The sequence below is a fragment of the Lemur catta genome, chromosome 4 (assembly GCF_020740605.2).
Source record: "Lemur catta isolate mLemCat1 chromosome 4, mLemCat1.pri, whole genome shotgun sequence".
Taxonomy (NCBI): Eukaryota; Metazoa; Chordata; class Mammalia; order Primates; family Lemuridae; genus Lemur; species Lemur catta.
Window position 1 is genome coordinate 49,194,724 of NC_059131.1, and position 18,813 is coordinate 49,213,536.

General features: G+C 40.9%; 1 protein-coding gene across 3 annotated transcripts in view; it reads right to left on the minus strand.

Moving 5' to 3' along the window:
* The window catches only part of VPS54 (VPS54 subunit of GARP complex), a 147,506-nt gene extending 133,776 nt beyond the window's left edge, over positions 1-13,730 (minus strand). Inside the window, exons 1-4 of one of the 3 annotated variants that reach the window (XM_045549722.1) lie at positions 13,676-13,730; positions 9,559-9,703; positions 6,592-6,732; positions 1,869-2,069 (exon numbers count right to left, since the gene is read on the minus strand). The gene's annotated coding sequence lies outside the window, so the exon portion shown is untranslated. Of the gene's footprint in view, positions 1-1,868; positions 2,070-6,591; positions 6,733-9,558; positions 9,764-13,675 lie in introns of those variants that run through there. The other 2 variants (XR_006734713.1, XM_045549721.1) reach the window with 2 other exon arrangements.
* Between the last annotated feature and the right edge of the window lie 5,083 nt (positions 13,731-18,813).

Sequence of the window (18,813 nt, forward strand, 5' to 3'; positions counted from 1 at the left end):
CTTTCAGTCTGTCCTCTGTCTGCATAGATTTATCTATAATGGACTTCATTGAACACAAATCCTTAGTTTTGGTGCAGTTAAATTTGTCAAGATTTTCTCTTATGTCTTGTGCTTTTCGGTCAGATTTACAAAATTCTTTCCCATCACAAATTCTCAAATATATTTTATATGTTTGTATATTAGCTTTATCATTTTATAGCTTTATAAGAGATCATAAGGTACTAAAAATATGTAATGATTATTATTGGGTACACCTAACATATAACAACAGTACTGGCCCCATTGTATGAACTTAACAAATAAATTCTATTTCCATCTCTAACCATCTTTCTCTGGTAATGAATTGAATGACCCCTCTGATGCAGACTGTGTGGTGGCTGAAGAGCCTAGAGAGCCCTTTCTGCTCTGGGCATCAGTAAGTCAATAGCATGCCATTTCTGTGCTGTCACCCTATTCCAAGCCACCATCGTCTCATACCTGGATTTTGGTAGTAACCTCCGCTTGGCTTTTTCCTATCCATTCTCAACCCTGGTGCCAAAGTGTTAGAGCTCAGAGCAGTGCTGGCATATAATAAGTGCCAATAGATGTGGGTTATTATTATTATAATTATCACCATCATTATTATTATGGAGCTTGCACTTATATAAGCACTTAAAACAGTTACGAATGAAAAATGTGTTCCATGTCTATAGTATGCCTTGTACTAGTTAAAGGCTAACCAGAAAAACTTTTCAACCGTGTATTGTATGAATCTTTTGCTTACTAAGTTCAGATCAACAACCAGGCTCTGGCCATTTATTGTCTGTCATGGTCCCAAGATCATCATTTTAAACATATATTCCCACTGTACAAGATGTAAGTAGCTGGAGATTGATCTCTACAGGCTCTAGAAAATGTCCTGGGATTTTTTTTTTTAAGTCAGCCTCTGATTTTAGCATATCTTCAATTACTATTTGCCTTTTTTCCATAGAAGTCAAGTATACTATATTAGTCAAGGTACAGTCAGGAGACAACCACACAGTAATCTGAACAGGGAATGTTTAATATAAAGCATATTAACCAGAAATGGGATTAACTCCTAAGGGGTAAAGAGAACTTCAAAGAATACAAGAATGGTGGCTATAGGGAGCAGCTACTACTTCCTAGGCCAATGTTCCTCAAATTCTTTTTCTTTTTTTTCCCCTCTAAGGAGACCTTTTAAAGATAATTCCCCCCCTTATCACCACGAGGCCCCGCATCCCCCATGAAAATTTAATACTACAGATGCACTGTTTATCTGTGTGTAATGTGGCCCTTGGGAAGAATAACCTAAGATTATTCCCCACCAAGAACCAATTTCACCCACACTGGGAATGCTTGCCCCAGGGCTAAGCTGAGTACCCAAGGAAGGAACAAATCTGGAAAAGCCTCCTCTTCCTCAGGGCTGACTTCACTGGAGAGGATGTGGCTCTCACCTACTAGATAGTTAAGAAGTTCACTACTAGTCAGGGCCGGAAAGGAAGGAGCTACCTGCTAGGGTACCTGTGAGACTCCCCGGGTGGTTGAGTGCAGCTGGGGCTCCAACACAATTGGCTGCTGTGTACCCCAGAAGAAGGACAATCATATCAGAACAAAGAAGAGAGAAGCACTTTCTTCCTGCAGTGGCCCTCCAGTACTCTTTACTGACAAAGCGTGACATCCTGCCAGCTGCAAAGGAGAAATGTTTACAGGGCCCAGCACCAGCATTGCAAAGTACAGCAGGGAAGGGTGGATTTGGAGCTGAGAGGAAATGAGCTGATAACTGCAACATGCATCAAAGGAGATTCTTTTAAATAAAGGGTTCTAATTAATTTCTGGCTAATCAAAGTTTTATGATGTCAAGGTTTTACCTTGGGGAGGGGGGTGGATGGCTCTTCCTCAGCACTTCTTGTCAAGTGTATGGGGGTGTCGTTGTGCTGGTGATCTTCTATTTGCTCCTCCAGATCCACTCTCCACCCTTTTCTACCTTCCTCTCTGCCCTGGGAGGCTGACCCAGATGAACGTGCTCCCTTTCCCTTTGGCTTCCAGTTAGGTTTGGCCCACGGAGAGCTCTGGCAGTAAATCAGAGGAAGGGAGAAGGGTGAGATCAAAGTTTTTACTCCCTTGGCTTTTTTCCCAGGGAAAAAGCCTCTGGCTATCTGTGTCCCTTGAATAGAAGTCATTTTCCTCTCAAAGGGGTCTCCTACAAATGACACTGCCTTTCCAGGTTCTGACAATCATTCCCTTAGTACTTACGGGTATCAGCCATTCTGCTGTTTCTAAGCCCTAAATCCTAGACTAGCCTTTGTGTTTTCCTTATACCCCACCAACTCTCTTGTAAATAGTCTCTTTATCCTAATTTAAATGTGTCATCTGTTTCCTGTTGGGACCCTAAGTGGGAAAAAAAAAATCAAGCAAAATTCATATCGCATAGCAACATCTGAAGTCTAAACAATCAATTTTCTTAGATTAAGTAACTCACATCACAAAACTCAGAAAATAATTTGGCCCAATGTCATTATCCAAAGTGGCTCAACAACTACTGCACAGTACTGGGTCGACGCCAGGTTCAGAAAGGTTGGAATTGGTACATCTAGTCTCCCCTGATGCATCTTTCTCTTTCAGGGCTCACAGGGAAGAACATGGATCTAATGAGTATCAATGTCTTCATGAATTGGTTTAATATATTGCCAGGGATATATGCATTTTAAAAGAGGACTCCAGGATAAAAAAGTAAAGCTCTAATGGTAGAAATTGTGGATGCTATGACACCAGGGATGGAGAAGGATGTTTGACCTCATCTGTTCTGATCAAGATGAGGTCTAATTTTCCTGCATTTTGTTCTAAATATTGTCACCAGAGCAGAATTTTAAAGTCCTTGCTTCAGCGTTTGTACAGTTTTCAGGACTTACCAGTGTATCAGTTATTCAAATGGTTAAAGCACCTATCAAAGACCGCTTAGTTTTCATTCTCGAAAGTACAAGAGATGCTTAAGATTGTGTTTGGTAGTTTTATAGTGTGCCTGAGAAAATCATTAACATTGCCTCTCTTTTTCTGCTTGCTTCTGATCAGCCATACTTAAAATGAAAGAAATCAAGTAAACAACTTTCAGCAATCAGGGGACCCTAAAATAGCAGGCAAACTGTAGCAGGTTAAACACACACCATGCAAATCACTCAAATTGTGTACCTGGCAAATAGGACTAACAATTTATACTTTGACTTGATTATTTGAAAAAACAACTTTTCTGTGGCATAAATATAGATGCTAGTTCTGTCTTGCAGCCAAGTTTCTCACCAGAAAGCCACATTAATCTTATGATTCTCTTACACAGAAATTAATATTCTCTGACATATAAAAAAATGGTAGCCACTAGAGCTTGTGGAGTTAAAAAGTATTGTCTCCCTCCTTTTCCCCTTGGTTGAAATTAGTTGGTTTCAGTCCATAAGTATTTACTGAGTGTTTACAATGTGCCAGGCAACTGTTTAATGTCAGAGAAACAGTGCTGAAGAAAACAAACCAAGTCCCTGGCCGAGGCAGTTGCATTCCAAGTGGGGGGAGAAGATATGCATTAAGCATGTAAACAAACAAATAATATAATAATTTCAGGATTAAAGGCTATGTAGAAGATAAAGTGGGCAATATGGTAGATGGTCTCTGGGGTGTGGTGTGGCTACTTGGTGACATCTGAGTTGAGACCTGAAGGCTGGGAAGGAGGCAGTAGTGTGACAGTCTGGGAAAGAACTCTGCCAGACAGTCAGTGCAAAGGGTCTGGGGTAGAAATGAGCCTTGTGTATTTGAGGGCAGAAAGATGGGCAGTGTGTCTGGAGCAGAGTAAGAGGGAAGGCTTAGAAGGAGATGAGGCTGAACAAGAGCCAGGATAAGAGAGGTGGAGCCAGATCAAAGGATGATGAGAAGCTGGTGGAGGATTTAAAGTAGGGAAGCTGGGAAGAAATAGAATCTATATTTTAAAAACATAACTGGCTACTTTGTGGAAAATGGCTTGTAGGAGGTCAAACACAGAAGCGAGGAGACCAGGGAGGAGGCTATGGCAGAAGTCCAGGTGACAGACGCTGGTGCTTGGCCTACGGTTTCAGCAACAGGCCACTACCAGCCCATACAGTACCTTCGTGAAAATTAGAAAAAGGGTCCTCTTACCTTTGGGTACCTTGAATAGCAGCTGGATCAAATGTGGGGTGTGCAGAAAAGAGAGGAGTCCAAAATAACACAAGTTTGCACCTCAGTAATTGGGTGGAGAGTGATGAAATCAGTAGTTCAGTTTTGATCATGTTCACTTTGAGGACCGTGACGTTTTCACATGCAGTGGGTGTCCCCATGTTACAATGTGAAAACTCAGTAGCATTTACCACACTGATGTTGGCTTCCTTTCAGCTGGCACTGGGAACCTTACGCTGATATAATGAGATAACGTTTGGGAGATGTTAAACCAATGTATTTGCCTTCCCAGTGAGCCCTTGTCCCCATTGCTCCTCCACCCATTGAGTCAGTGGAACGCATTGAGTCACAGGGAGAAAAAAACCCAGCTGAGGTGAGGTAAGTCATCATGTAGCTTAGAGTTTCAATATAGGATTTAAAAAAATTCATAGCAAGACAATAGTTTGAAATCAAGTGCTTTCAATTAGCAAAGCCAGACTTTGTTGAAAGAAAAAAATGTATTTGTGTATACCAATGAGGCAGAGCTGGGAGGCCCCTGAACAGATCGCAGACAGAGCCGTGAAGACCACAGGATGTGACGTCAGAGCCATTTTCCCATGACTGCAAAGGAAGTTTAAGCAGCAGGCAGGAAGCTGGGAGATTCAGAGAGTCTGAGCACAGGGCCGCTCCGGCTGAGTGAGGGGGAAGCTTAAAGCAGGAGAGGTGCACACCTCGCTTTCTGTTTGGAACTGGGCAACTACAGAGAAGTGGAAATGCTGCGGTTAGGCAACAGCAGGGCTTGAGACAGCGCTTCCTGTTCCTCAGGGCCCTGCATGGTCTGTAGGAGAGCCAGTGGCCGAATGACAAAGGCTGACAGGACAGGACAAATGGGCTGAAGAGGCCTGGCCTTGGGCCAAAAAGGTGCAAGGCTTATGTATGGTCTTTGCCACTGGGGGTCCTCACATGGGCTATGGCTGTCAGTAGCTGAAATCGCTGAGGCCCAAAGGCAGGAGAGAACAATTTCCTCACCAAGGGAGGCCAGGAGGGCCTGATGGCAGACAGACTTCCCCTGTACCTGGATGACATCCTGGAAAAGGAAAGGGGGAGAGGAGAAACCTTGGATGGGGGAGAAACCTTGAAAGACTCTGTGATTTCCCAAGGGAGACTGTTTTAAACCCAGAGAGCCTGAGATATCTTTAATTGGCAAGATCATGTGTTTTCCACCTACATCACAAATGGGGGCTTTCCAGCAAGAAGTCATTATAGAAAATAAAGTTATGTTTCTATGTATCTGATTTTTAGTGGTACATTTCAACCCTGCTACATTAGGAAGGTCTGCATTGTTATCAAATAAAGAGAACTCAGCTTGATGTACCTCTGCCTACAATAGAGGGAGGGTGAGCAAGAGGAAGGGAGGGGAGGGATTGATTCTGTCAACAGTGGCTGCCTCCAGGGAGGGTAACTGAGGGACAGAGAAGGGATAAAAACATATTTTTTACTGTACATTTCTATACCTTTTGCATTTGTTCCACAAGCACACATTAACCATTCAAAGATGAAAATGTGAAAAATAAGTTTCTGAAATGAAAAACTCCAGATGCACAGAATCTGATATTCAGTGCTTGACAGTTAACATTACATACTTTTCATCTCACCAGCATCTTTGAGCCACTTCTCCTTAGTGTACCTGTGGTTATTCCTTTCATTTGTGCTCATGTTGGCTTTGAAAGCTGTCTGTCCTGCCTCTCCAGCTACTCCAGACACAGTACTAGACCCTGTAGGTGGGCCACCCCTTATACAGGGGGAAACAACCCACTGGCCCCGTCAGTCTTGCCTGCCGTCCTGGACTGAGGCATTAGAAGGGTTCATAAACGATTTCTGCCCACACTCCGTTTATTTCCACCCCTTTGGCGTCACATGGCAATGGGGCAGTAGTGGAAAGAACTTAGGTCCTGGCATCAAACTCACTAGGGCTTACCTCTGCCAGCTACTAGCTTTAGGATCTTGGGTGAGGCTCAAGTTTCTTCTTCTACACATTGGAGTGACACAAACCTCACTGGGTTATCCTATCACAGTGCTAATACTGTTCTGATTACCCCCAACACCCAGTCCAAGAGAACAGAGACTATTTTTTGTAAAATCTTGCATCCAGCCAAACTCAGCACACCTATTCTCCCTCTTTTGTTCTCTTTCTACCCAAAGTGTAAGCCTCCTCATTCATTATTGTACCCCTTACTCTCATTTGTATCCTTCCCTGTATTTCACTCCCTCAACTCAACCTCCCTCTGCTCCCCTCTTTTATTAATTAGTAAGTTTTCATTGGCAAGTAACAGGAAACTCAGGTCTAACTGGTTTAAACATTAAGGGGATTTATTGACTCGAGGAACTGAAAATTCAGCAGTGGTGAGGGCCTTGGGGTTGGTTGCCGTCCAGACTTACCAAGGACCATGTTTCTTTCTCTCTCTCCATTCCGCTACCCTCAGTGTCAGCTTCATTCTGGGACTGGCTCCCCCCGTGGTTGTACAGGCTGGATGTCGGCAGCAGCTGGGCCTGTGTGCTTCTTCATTATGTCCAGTGGGACTGAGAAAGAGGGAGTCTTCAACTACCAAACGAAAACCCTGACCTTTTATTAATTGGAACATCTTGAACCAATCATGGTGACTAGGGGAATGACAGGTGCTAATTCACTTAGCTCTGAACCAACTTGTCCACCTTTGAGCCAACCACAGTGACAAGGGAATTGGGATTACCATGATTAATTTAGACCAGTTGTTCTCAACTGGGAACAGTACTGTCGTCTCAAGAGTATTTGGAAATGTTGCTATGACTGAGATGCCACTGGCATTCAGTGGGGGGAGGGAACACCAGGAGCATCAAGTCTTGCAATGCACAGGACAGTCCTGTATAATGAATTGACCTGCCCCAAATGCCCATAGTGACCCTGTAAAGAAACACTGGCTTGGACCACCAGGGCACGCCCTCATGCTGGGAGTTCAGTTTTCCCTGAAGTATGTAAGCCATACTGGGGTAGGGTGGATACCGAAACAGAAATGACTAGGCCACTCAGCTCCTTCCTACTCTTTATTGGCTCCCTCTATCTTCACCTACAGCCCTACTCAGACTAGTATCTGTTACTTTATCCTCTTAACAATATTATTTACTTCCTAGCCCCATTCTGTTTTGTACCTATCCAGGTAAACCCTATTGTGGCAGTGACTTGAGAAAGAAAAGAAACTTTTTTTTTCTTTTATTGCTCTGTCACCCAGGCTGGAGTGCAGGGGGTGCACTCATCGCTCACTGCAGCCTCAAACTCCTGGGCTCAAGGGATCCTCTTGACTCAGCCTCCCCAATAGCTGGGGAATAGGGCTGTGAGCCACCACACCCAGTGCTAATTTTTCTGTTTTTTGTAGAGACAGGGTCTCATTCTTGCTCAGGCTGGTCTCAAACTCCTGGCCTCAAGCAATCCTCCCTCCTCGGCCTCCTAATGTGCTAGGACTACAGGCGTGAGCCACCACACCCCTGTCTGAAAAGAAACTTTTTATCTGAAAAATGTGAGCCCCCTTTAAGTAATCAGGCCCTGAGAGACATTGAAATGTGACATCAGTCACATCCTACCCCCTCACCCCCATCCCCACCCCCTTAAGCTCAGTAATCATTTTGAAGCTGCCCGCTATATGGACTCTAGACTGTTGCCACCAATAGCTATAAACTGGCCTAACAGTTGTACACTGGCACTGCATGACACCATAACTCATACCCTGTTGTTCAACGAAGTGTAGCCAATCACTAAGGTTGTTTCTGTAAACCAATGAGAATTCCTAACAGACTTTTGTAATCACCCCCTTTGTCCTTTTTTATTCTTTAAAAACTTGAACCTCTGCTTTGTTCTCCAGAGCACTTCCCGGTGTTCCCCAGGCTGCCGTCCTCAACTTTGGCCCAAATAAACTCTCTACCTATAATAATTTCACCTCAGTTTCTTTCTTTGGATAAATACTCTTAGTATCTCCCAGGGGCTCCCCTTTCTATTTTCTTTGAAAATAGGACCTCAAAAATTTAACTTGGCACATGGCCATGCATAATAAAGACTGTGTTTGTCAGCCTCCCTTGTGGCTAGGTGTGTTGTGGGACTAAGCTGTGGCCAGTGGATTTAAGTCCTCCTGTTGAGTAAAAAGCAAACAAAATGGATGGAGCTGGAGAAACTGTGTAGGACCAGGACATGGAAGCCAAATCCTGAAAATGGCAAAGCAAGGAGCTAGAAAAAAATCCTGATTTCTGACACCAAAGAGCTCCATTCTAGCTTCATTCATCTACCTGGATCTTTCTGTAAGAGAGCAATCAACTTCTTTCCTGTTTAAGCAACTATTATTTGGGCTTTTCTGTCATTTGCAGACAAATGTTACTGATATGACAATATTGGGCCAATCTAACATCCTTCTCCACCAGGTGAGGAGGAAGATAGACTGGCCCAACACTGGGGATTCTAAACGCTGATTCGACAGCCACATGATTAAGCAGATCAGTGCCAATGCCAGGTATGTTCTCCAACCTCACTGGGCCCTTAGTGCTGCCAGAAGTCTCTCCAATTCTCCCCAGTAGCCACTTTTAGCCTTCTTCATGCTCCTTAAACTTTTCACTCTTCCTCTTCCCACTTCCCTCTCAGCAGTTGCCCTCTGCTGATTTCAGAGGGAACATAAAAGAAACCATTAGATGAGAACTTCTCTCGGCTGCCCACCATCAAGATTACTCTGTCCACACCCAAATTTTTCCCCTTTCCTTCAGTTACAATGAAATTGGCCTGCCTAAAGCTAATTCCTCCCCTGTGCTATGGATCCTGTCTCCTCCATCCTCCTCAGGGACTACCCTCTATCCATTATCTTCCTCCCCTACTCCACTGGCTCTTTCCTTTCAGCTTTCGAACATCCTCAAGTAGCTTTCATCTGCAAAAGAAAGATAAAAACCCCCTTTCCTTCAACCTAGCATCTTCTTCCAGTTCCTCTCTCTCTTTTCTCTTCCCTTCCTACTTTATTCCCTCTTTTGTCTCCTTTCCTTTGTCCTCTTTCTCTCTTATTCCTCCCCACTGTAGTCAAATTACTTGACTTTTCTGGGTTCATTTCTTCATCTCTAAAGATCTTCTCAAAACCTCTGGGTATAGCTTTTATTCCACCACTTTATGAAAATGCTGTTGCCAAAGTCTAAGAGTTGTCACTTTCCTTGTAGCTGAATCCAATGGAAATTTCTCAGTCCTCAATTTATTTTGCTCCTCAGTAATGTGACACTCTAGATTACCTCTCCTTAAGGCATTGTCTTCTCTTGGTTCCTGTACCATTGATCTCTTCTGGTTTTCTTTTCTTTTATCCCCTGCTATCTCTTTCTCTCAGTCTTTGCTGTAAGTTACTTCTCTCCTACCTTATCCTTTAAATGTTAATCTTCTCAGTCTGTGTGGGTCCTGGCTTCCTAGGAGATCTCATCCACTTGTAGGACCTCAGGCTGATGACTCCCAAATCCGTATCTCTAAGGCAGATCTTCAGGAGCTTCAGACTCATACATCCAACTGCCAACAGAACAGCATCATGAATATCGCATGGTCATTTCAAACTGCATTCACCCTCCTCCCTCTCCCTATACACCTGCTCTTCTGTTATTCCAATACAGTGAATGAACTACCATTCATCTAGTTGCCCAAGCCAGAGTTGTTACTGAAAGCTCAGCACTTGTCCTCGAGGCCACATCAGAAGAATGAGAAAAAGTGGATTGAGGAGAAGAAAAGAGAAGTTTATTACTGTGCTGGCAAAGGAGGAAAAATGGCAGATTCTTGTCTCAAAATCCAAATTTCCTGAACATAAGTAGAAATATAGAGCTTTTAAAAGGAGGGCTCTCAGTTTTAGGCTATTGTCATTAACGATTCTAATCATTCCACCTCTGCTAAAGACAAAGCCTGTGACCTCTGCCCACCTCAGAGGCCCACCCAGACCTCTGCCAGGCAGGTGCAGGGGCTGGGATGGAGCCACAGTTCAGCTGAGCTACCTTCTGTAACACAAAGAACAAAAGACATTCCCCTGCCCCTCCCGACCACCTGTGTCTCTGAGGCAGGGATGAAGGCCTCAGTTTCTAAAAAGAGTGGGGGAAATTTTAAAGGGACAGAAAACATCTTTTTGCCATTTTTTTTGAGCTGTTCCCTCTGTTACATATTCCCCATTCTCAATTTTACACTTCCACATCTATGGGAGGAGGGGTGACTACTCTTTTACAGAGTTATGGCTTCTCTTTCATCTAATCAACCATAAAGCCCTGCCAAGTGTACTCCTAAACATATTAAATATATTTCAGGTCCACCCATCTCCCTTTATTTCCACTGTTACTTCCCTTATGCTGTCCCCATCATTTCTCACTTGGGGGTAATTCTACAATTTTCTGTCTCTCTGCCTCTAGTCTTACACACCTATTCTCCACAGTACAGCCAGAGTGATCTTTCAAAAGGGTAGATCTGATCACATCATGCTCTTATTCCCTGTGGCCCATAGGATCAAGCTCAACATCTTGACTTAGTTAAGCTCTGTCTGATATGTCTCCTGCTGGTGTCTTTGGCCTTTTCTCCTGCCATTCTTCTTTTACTCTGCACTTAGCCACATTCAATTTTGGTTTCTCAAATATACGTTACTCTCTATTGGTGCCGAGTCTCTGTGCAAGCTAAGCTGTTCCCTCTGCTGGGAACCTTCTTCCCACTGCCCCCACCTGACACCCTGCCCCTCCCTTAGCTACCTCCCTTTTCCTTCAGGTCCCTGATTCATATCACTTCTCTCTAGAGGGTCTTCTCTGACCTCCCGACTCTAGTTCAGTGCCCCTTCATTGTGCTCTCAAAGGTTTTTACTTCTGTTATAGCACTTATCACACCATATTGCAATTGCTTATTTCCTTCTACTAGATTTTCAGCACTGTGAGGGTAGGGACAACATCTATTTTATTCCTCTTTATGTCTCCAGTGCCTCTCACTTAGCTCAATATATTTTTATTGAATAAATCCAAAGTAGGTATTCAGTTTTTAACACGTGCTTCACTTTCCTAGTGGATAAACATGTCTGACTAGTCAGGCAATTAAGAGATATTCAGTGTAACAACCACTCTCATGATGAATGAAAAGAAAGAATTCTTCTCTCCATACATCTTTACTTAATGTTTTAAATAAATCACTAATTTTAACAGAGCACTGTTAAATTGTGGTGCTCATGCAGACAAAAAGATCAAATTAAAATCAGCTCTTGCTTTCCAATTTAAGTTGTTAATAGGCCTCCTTGTTTGAGGCTTCCTCAGGAGTCCCATAGAAGGAGAGAGAAGAAGGTTTATCACAACTGTCAGCCAAGATTCTTACTACTTTCCTACTTCATTAAAGAGTGGAGTTTCTCTTTCCTATCCTGTGATCTCAAGGTTGCTTAGAAAATTAGAAATAGCTCTTCAAGACATTAAGGATGAAGGGTCCAGGTCTAACCTGCTCAAATATTCAATGAATATTTAACTGCAGGCTGACTATATGCAAGACATCCTCTTATTTTTTTAATAATCTCCTCGGGTTTTATGATGAGTCGAACCTTTGTCTCCTGAATGTACTTTATTCTCTCGAACAGACCTCCTTTCAAGAGAGCGAGATCCTTACTCTATTGTCAAAGGCCCCCTAACCTTTAAGAAGCAGAGTAAAATCAGATAGTTTCAGTTCCAGTCATACAGGTCCAAATGACATTACTAATTTAAGATACCAAAAAGAGGATTTTGGTATCTTAAATTACCAGAGAATTTTGCTCTGAACAGTTTTTCTAATCATATTGATCACAATGCATTACACTATCCATACTCTCTTATCCATTTATTCCAGTACATATTAGGCCTTGGTACATGTTTATCAGATTGCTGGTCAGAATAGTTTTTCTCCATAAAAAATAATTGATCAAGAAAGGAGATCAAATTTTAGATTTATTAACAAAACAACTATCTCCAACTCCACTTGAAAGAGAACTAATGATCTGGAATTCCATTAAAAACATGGCATTATCTTGTTGGCACCCATATGAGTTTGCTCAGATACAACACCAGAAAACAAAAAGCAAATGCTGGCATCTCAGAAATGCTGGGTTAGCTGGAAGTGAACCATGCAAACAGAAGCACATAAAGGAGAACACTTAGAGTCAATGTGTTCTTTCCAGCCAGGAAGATGATGTTCCTGCATAATCATACCTAGCTCTCTAAGTAAAGACTTCTATCACCTTTCCACATAAAGAGAAACTTCAAAGAAACAGAGGAACAAAATGGATTCTTGGGGAAATGTTTTCACTCAAGAAGGTGTGAGCTTCTTGTGTGCAAACCTTCTCTAGTAAATGCTGGGTCATGTGGTTACAGGCGTACTTACAAATCAGATCAAGGGTATTTGGAAATCCAGAAGGTTAATTGGTAGCCCAAAATGTCAGTCGTAACAAGCAACAGTAATGACAGAGATCAAATTAGTATTCTCAGAGTGAAAATGTACATTTCTGCATGTCAGTTATTTTGCTCATGTCTCTCCCATTTTGTAGTACATTTCATCAGTTGCAGGGTTAATTTATCATAATGAAGGAATGCACAAAAGGGTTAGGATCAACTTTCTATCTGAATTTCCATTATAACAAAACATTTTCAGATCAAAAAGATGTTTAGACTAGTATCATAGGTCAACATATAATTAAATTCCAGTACAAGCAAATAGGGACAGGTCTTTGGAATTTGCTTTTAGGGAATTTGATGTTAGGTCCTGGCTCTATACTCTGTCCCCTAAATTATACGCTTACAGAAGTGTTTCAGGAACAAATAATTTGGATTATCCTTTCCATTGGCCATTGAATGACTAAAAATTTTCTTAAACTGAAGATAACTTTATACTTCACTTAAGATCCTTTTTTTTTTTTTTTGTATTTCAAAGAGGCTACTGAGCTCCCCAAATGGAGAGGTTATAAATTTATTAGTTTAGGACCATTTGTTGTTATGAGTCTAATTCCACACATAGGACCATCACCAAAGACCTAAGGAACAAAGATTAGGTAGAACTAGTATTAATTCATTGATGCCAGAGGGTTGAATTATTTTGTCCCCATAGAATACCAGGTAATAAGATTCATGACCACAGAACCAAGGAGTTAAACATAAAAGTATGTTATAAAATTATAGGAAATACTGGCTTCAGTATAACTGGATCCTCTCTGAAGGGCAGACCGCTTATCTTGGTATTTTCTAACTCCTCTCACTCAGTCTCTAGTTTATTTACAATGAATAACTGCCCATTGTTACCTACTTAGATAAAGGAACATTTAAGGACTGGTATCTGAGGCTAGACTGGATTAAAGCTTGGATTCCTGCCTTGTCTGAAGAATTCCTTGTATTTGTGAAATTCCATCCAGACAACATTTTCAATGGTCCTTTTGTATTCAAAGAGGAATTAAAACACTTTGGTAAATAAATATGGCCATATTTGAAGTCAGTAGCAATAATGAAACCATAAAAGTACCTTCAAACAAACTCTTGATTGTTAGCTCTCAAATTTAAAAAATCCTGTAGCATGCACCAAAGCAGTAAAATGGTGTTTTAATGCTTCTCTGCAAAAGGCCACATCCCAAGAGTAATATCTTTGAATTTCATTTCATCATGTGACAAGTATCACCTCACAGTTTTATTACATTACTTCTGGAACAAGATACCAACTTTGCATAGTATACTTGATTCGGGATTCCTGCCATGGTTGAGTCCTTTGAACAAAATCAATGAAAAATAGAATCAACATTTGCATTTGCCTCGGATGGCTAATACAGAAATGACACTAACAAACTTGTTACAATTTACATACTCACGTGAACACTGTTTCTTTCAAACTAGTCATCTTGAGAAGCTATACTTATTCAAAAATTTGGAGTGGGTGTCTGGTGTATGTGTGTGTGTGTGGTAAGAGAGAGAGAGAGAGAGAGAGAGAGAGAGAGAGAGAGAGAGAGAGAGAAAGAGAGAGACACCATTCTCCAGAATACTGCCTGTTCTCCCCTTCCCATTCCCCATGCAGACTCAACTTTGGAAGTAATTACTTCAGGGATCCTAAAATGTTCCCAAGACCCACAGTGGGGAATTCCTCCCACTAGCCCTCCTCAGCCCACCTGAGTGCATCCCTGCTTTGGGAGCTGCTGGCTGTAGATAACTGACAGTCTGTGGGAACCTCTCATTCTCTTGTCCCTGTACACCTGGTCCAATTCAACTCCAGCTTCTTCATTTAGGAATCTGCCTCTTATGATTACAGATTTAGACAACTTATGGGCGCTTGGGGTCCAGGTTACTATTGTTCAACTATACTGTGAACTGAGAAAGTTTTTTGAGTTGCTTGACAATGTAGTAATTTTAACATTTTAATGAGACATTACCATCTCCATTTCAAATAACTCATTTTCCAAAAGTCATTTGACAAAGAAGCCAATTGAAAGCAGAGTATCTGAATGCATTGCGTTCCTGCAGAGATGAGGTATGCAAAACAACTGCTCTAACTTCACAGTAAATAGAAAAGTAAATTAAGAGCTTTGTCATTGAGTATTCCTATGTTTGCTGAATGATATTTAATGATTATGCAGAGTACCAAAGGGCTGTTAACTGAAACTACTGGGCAACCCTACTTTTGTCTTTCAATTCCAAACTAGGCAACCTTTTAGTTAAATGAAATCTGAAGCCGACCATCCCCTATATTTGGGAGCCATTGTTCACATGAAAACAAGAATTGATATTTTCACTCTGCAGACACTTATAATTTAAAAATAAAAACTTAATGCAATGTGCTTACCACAGCTTTAACAAACATAACATGGGAATATATTAATAACTGAGTCTTGGTGACTCCAGTTTATGATAATCAAGAGTACAAGGATAGACATAGCAGACCGAGGTTCTAATGCCAGATCTGTCAATCAATAATCACTTCACCTAGGCCTTCATTCCTTCATATGTAACTTGATTGCCAAGATCCCCTCTAATTTATATTTTATTTTTTACTAATAGTTATACAGTAATATGATATAATACATCAGGAATATCTAAGGTAGGTAACTCTGATTTTCCCTTTCAATATTGCCCGCCTTTTGTGCCTTTCCTCACCAATAATAGGTTTTCAAAAACTTGCATGTCTAGATTATATCCTTTCTGGCTATAACTGATATTTCTTATCTCCAGGATACTCCTTTCTGTTCTTTTCTGGCATCATCCATGGGTTTTCTTCTTGCCCTGTCTACCTTCCAGTTAATGCCACTTTTTGTAGTATTTCCACTTTTCCCCTTCTTCTCTCTTTTTTAGCCAATAAAGACACATTTTCAGATCAAATAAATTTGCTTCTGTAACCTGCATTCTTTTGACTCTTTTTGTGAATGCTCCTATTCAGGGTGTTTTGGTGGCTTAAAGGTTCAGAGTTCTACTTTCTCCCATCATCCAAGAAATAGTTTTTGAGCATCTACCACGTACTACAGACCATGATACTTATTTACCAACTTGCTAAAAAAATTCCTTCCATGTGTTCCATCATTAAAATGGGGAAGCAGTCAAGTGTGGTGGCTGCATACACACAAATTGGGTGAGACTTCCAAAGTCCAAATTCTAAGTCCTCCAGTTACAATCCATGCAAACCTTGGGCAAGTTACATTGCTGTGGCTGGTTGCCATTATAAAGTGGAGATAATAGTTCTTACCTCATAGGGTTGTTTTGATTTTTAAATAATATCAGTAATATTCTTATCATGGCGTATTTAAAACAGTTCTTGGCACATAGCAAACACTCAAATGTTAGTTAAGAGGAATTGATTTTACGCTGTGGCTTAACTTTGACACACATAGCTGGGTTTGTAATCTATTGTCAACCTAAAGAACCCAACATTCCCATCACATCACCTGACACAACATTTGCACATGATTCTTTACGACGATTACTTGGGAAACTTTTTTGATCTTATTTATTCCAGTTTCTGTTGACAATTATCAAATATATTTCCTTAAAGGAAACTTGATATTAAAATCTGGACTATAAAATAGGTTCAAGAATTCTGTTTTCCATAAGCACTTGAATATTAAAAAAAAAAACTTTAGGAACAAAACACAAGTTATACTCTGCCACTGCTAAAAAAAAATTTGAAGCTGCAAAATATTAAGATTAAAAAAACCCTGAAGACTTTTTTTTAACAAGGCAAGAGCCAAGTAAAAAGGTATATAAGGGATGAGGAGGAAGAAAAATCGTATCAGAGTACTTTGGCTAAAGGAAGTTACTGTAGTTGAAAACATAACTTCATTTCCTTAGAGGGCAGCCAAAGCTAGGAGAGAAACACGAGAGGCGTCCCAACTCTATTTCAATGAAAGGAAGTTCACCATTAATCAGGAGGACTACTTTTTTGTTTGTTTCTAAGTTGGCATGGGGTATATAGAAAACACTGATAATGGCTTAGACCTTTGATAGCAGGTAAAAGTAGAAGTGGAGACATCCTAACTTTGGCAAATATCTTGTCTAATAGGAGCCTCAGTGATTCCACCACCAATGCACCTCTCCCCCTAAACTGCTCTCCTCAGAATCTTCACTTCAATAAATGGCCAGTTGAGCTGTTATCCTTGACTCTTCCCTCTTTCACACCCCATAGCTGATCTGCCAGTAAATGCTGTCAGTTCTGCCTTTAAAACATATTTAGAATCTCATCATTTTTCAAACCACCCTCACTGCCACTACCTTGATCCAAGCCACCATCATTTATTTCCAGGATTACTACAATGGTCTCCCTGATCTCACCTTCAGTCTACTTAGATCCTATTAAAATATGTCACATCATGTCACTCCCGTGCTCAAAACCCAGCAGTGGCCCCCATCTCATTCAGAATAAAAGCCAAAGGGGTCCCAAGGGATCCTCCATAATCTAGTTTCATCCCCACCCTCCCATTAACCTGTCACTTGACTTCTTTGACCTTACCTACTACTTTTCCCCTTTTCATATACCACTTGGCCACACTGGCCCCTTTGCTATTACAGAAATATTCCACGCATGCTGCTGTTTCAGGGCCCTTGCAATGGCTGTTTCCCTTACCTAAATGCTCTTCTCCTAAGTAGTCATTCCTTTCTCCTTCTGCACCTTCAGATCTTTACTCAAATACCACCCTCCCTGTGGGGCTTTCCCTGGCTCTATTTGGTATTGCAAACACTACCCCTCCTGCCTCAGCACATGACATGTGTCTCCCTTTTCTGCTTTATTTGTCCCCTCAGCATAGTTCACTATCTATCGTGTTTTATTTTTGACTTTTTCTTGCTCATTTCTATCTTTCCTACTAGAACACAAACACCATGAAGACAAGGATCTTTTTTTCTTCTTGTTTTGTTTCCCACCCCCCCTTTTTTTCTTTCTCTGCTACATTACCCAGTTTAGAACAGGGCTTGGTGCATGGTGGGTATATGAAAATTTGTTGTAAGAATGAGTAGATAAAATTTGAGGGCAAGGCATTAAAGACTATTTATTTATAAGAGTAATTCTGAAAGTGGGAGTGGGCGCTAGAATAATAGAGTTCAGTTATGTAGAGTTTTGCTAATCTGATTTGCTTAGCACATGAACAGAAAAGAATGAATCATAAATCTATTAACCAGCGGTCTCTAAAGTGGGTAGCACAAGATGATCCATTGACATGAGGGGTCAAAGTGTTAGAATTATGTTTATCTTATAAACTTAAAGACATAATGGATGGATTTTCACTGGTGCCCTCAGTCTGTGTCAGCAGGTCATGCATCACTCATGGTTCTTGAGGTATTCCAAGGGAAAGGTGGAGTGGGAGTACTCAAATGTTAGATGTAATTAAATATTTACATTGTTATTATTTATTCCTACCCTGCTTTACAGTTACTAGAAGACTGTCATATGAGGGAAGTAAGCAATTATAGCTGCAAGAGGATAATCTAGTAAAAGGCCCCTGCAACTGAGTATCTGCCTTCATAGTTTGTTTCATGACCCTGACATTCTAGATGAAAGGAAATTTAATTCCCTGTATACAAATTAAGAAACATTTAAATATAAAAATTGCTTTGATAAAAGAGTTAAGCCACTAAGATTATCTTTCTTGACAGTACGTTCGGGAGACCTAAATACAACTTTTTATCTTTCTTGGTCAGACATTCCCCTAAGACAAATGAGTAAGTAAAAGTGTTCCATTAGGCACTGACAAAATGGAAGAACCAATATTCTAAGTACTTGAATAGAAAACACCTAATGATTTAAATTGCCTGAGTTTTCAAAACTTAGAAAATGAATCAGGTTTTTGGTTTTTTCCCCCCCCAGCTGCTAGGAGTAAATAAAGGAAGAACGTGAAACTTTTATGGTCACCAAGGCACTATTTAAATAGTCTACTATATAACTCGCAAAGAGCCAACTCCCTAGCAGGGCTTAACTTAGAAAAGGCCTCAATTATTCAGCCACTAACAAAGTTCCTTTATTAATAGAGATGCTTTCCAAACAGAATGAGAGACCTTAAAGTATCACGTATGCAAATTCTTCATGTATTTCAAATGAATATTTTTGGAGTGTGGAGTACATTTGTCTACAATTTTCACTTCTAGTTTCCCATTCTTGGTTGTGTAAAAACGAATTCACAGAGACAAATTCAAATA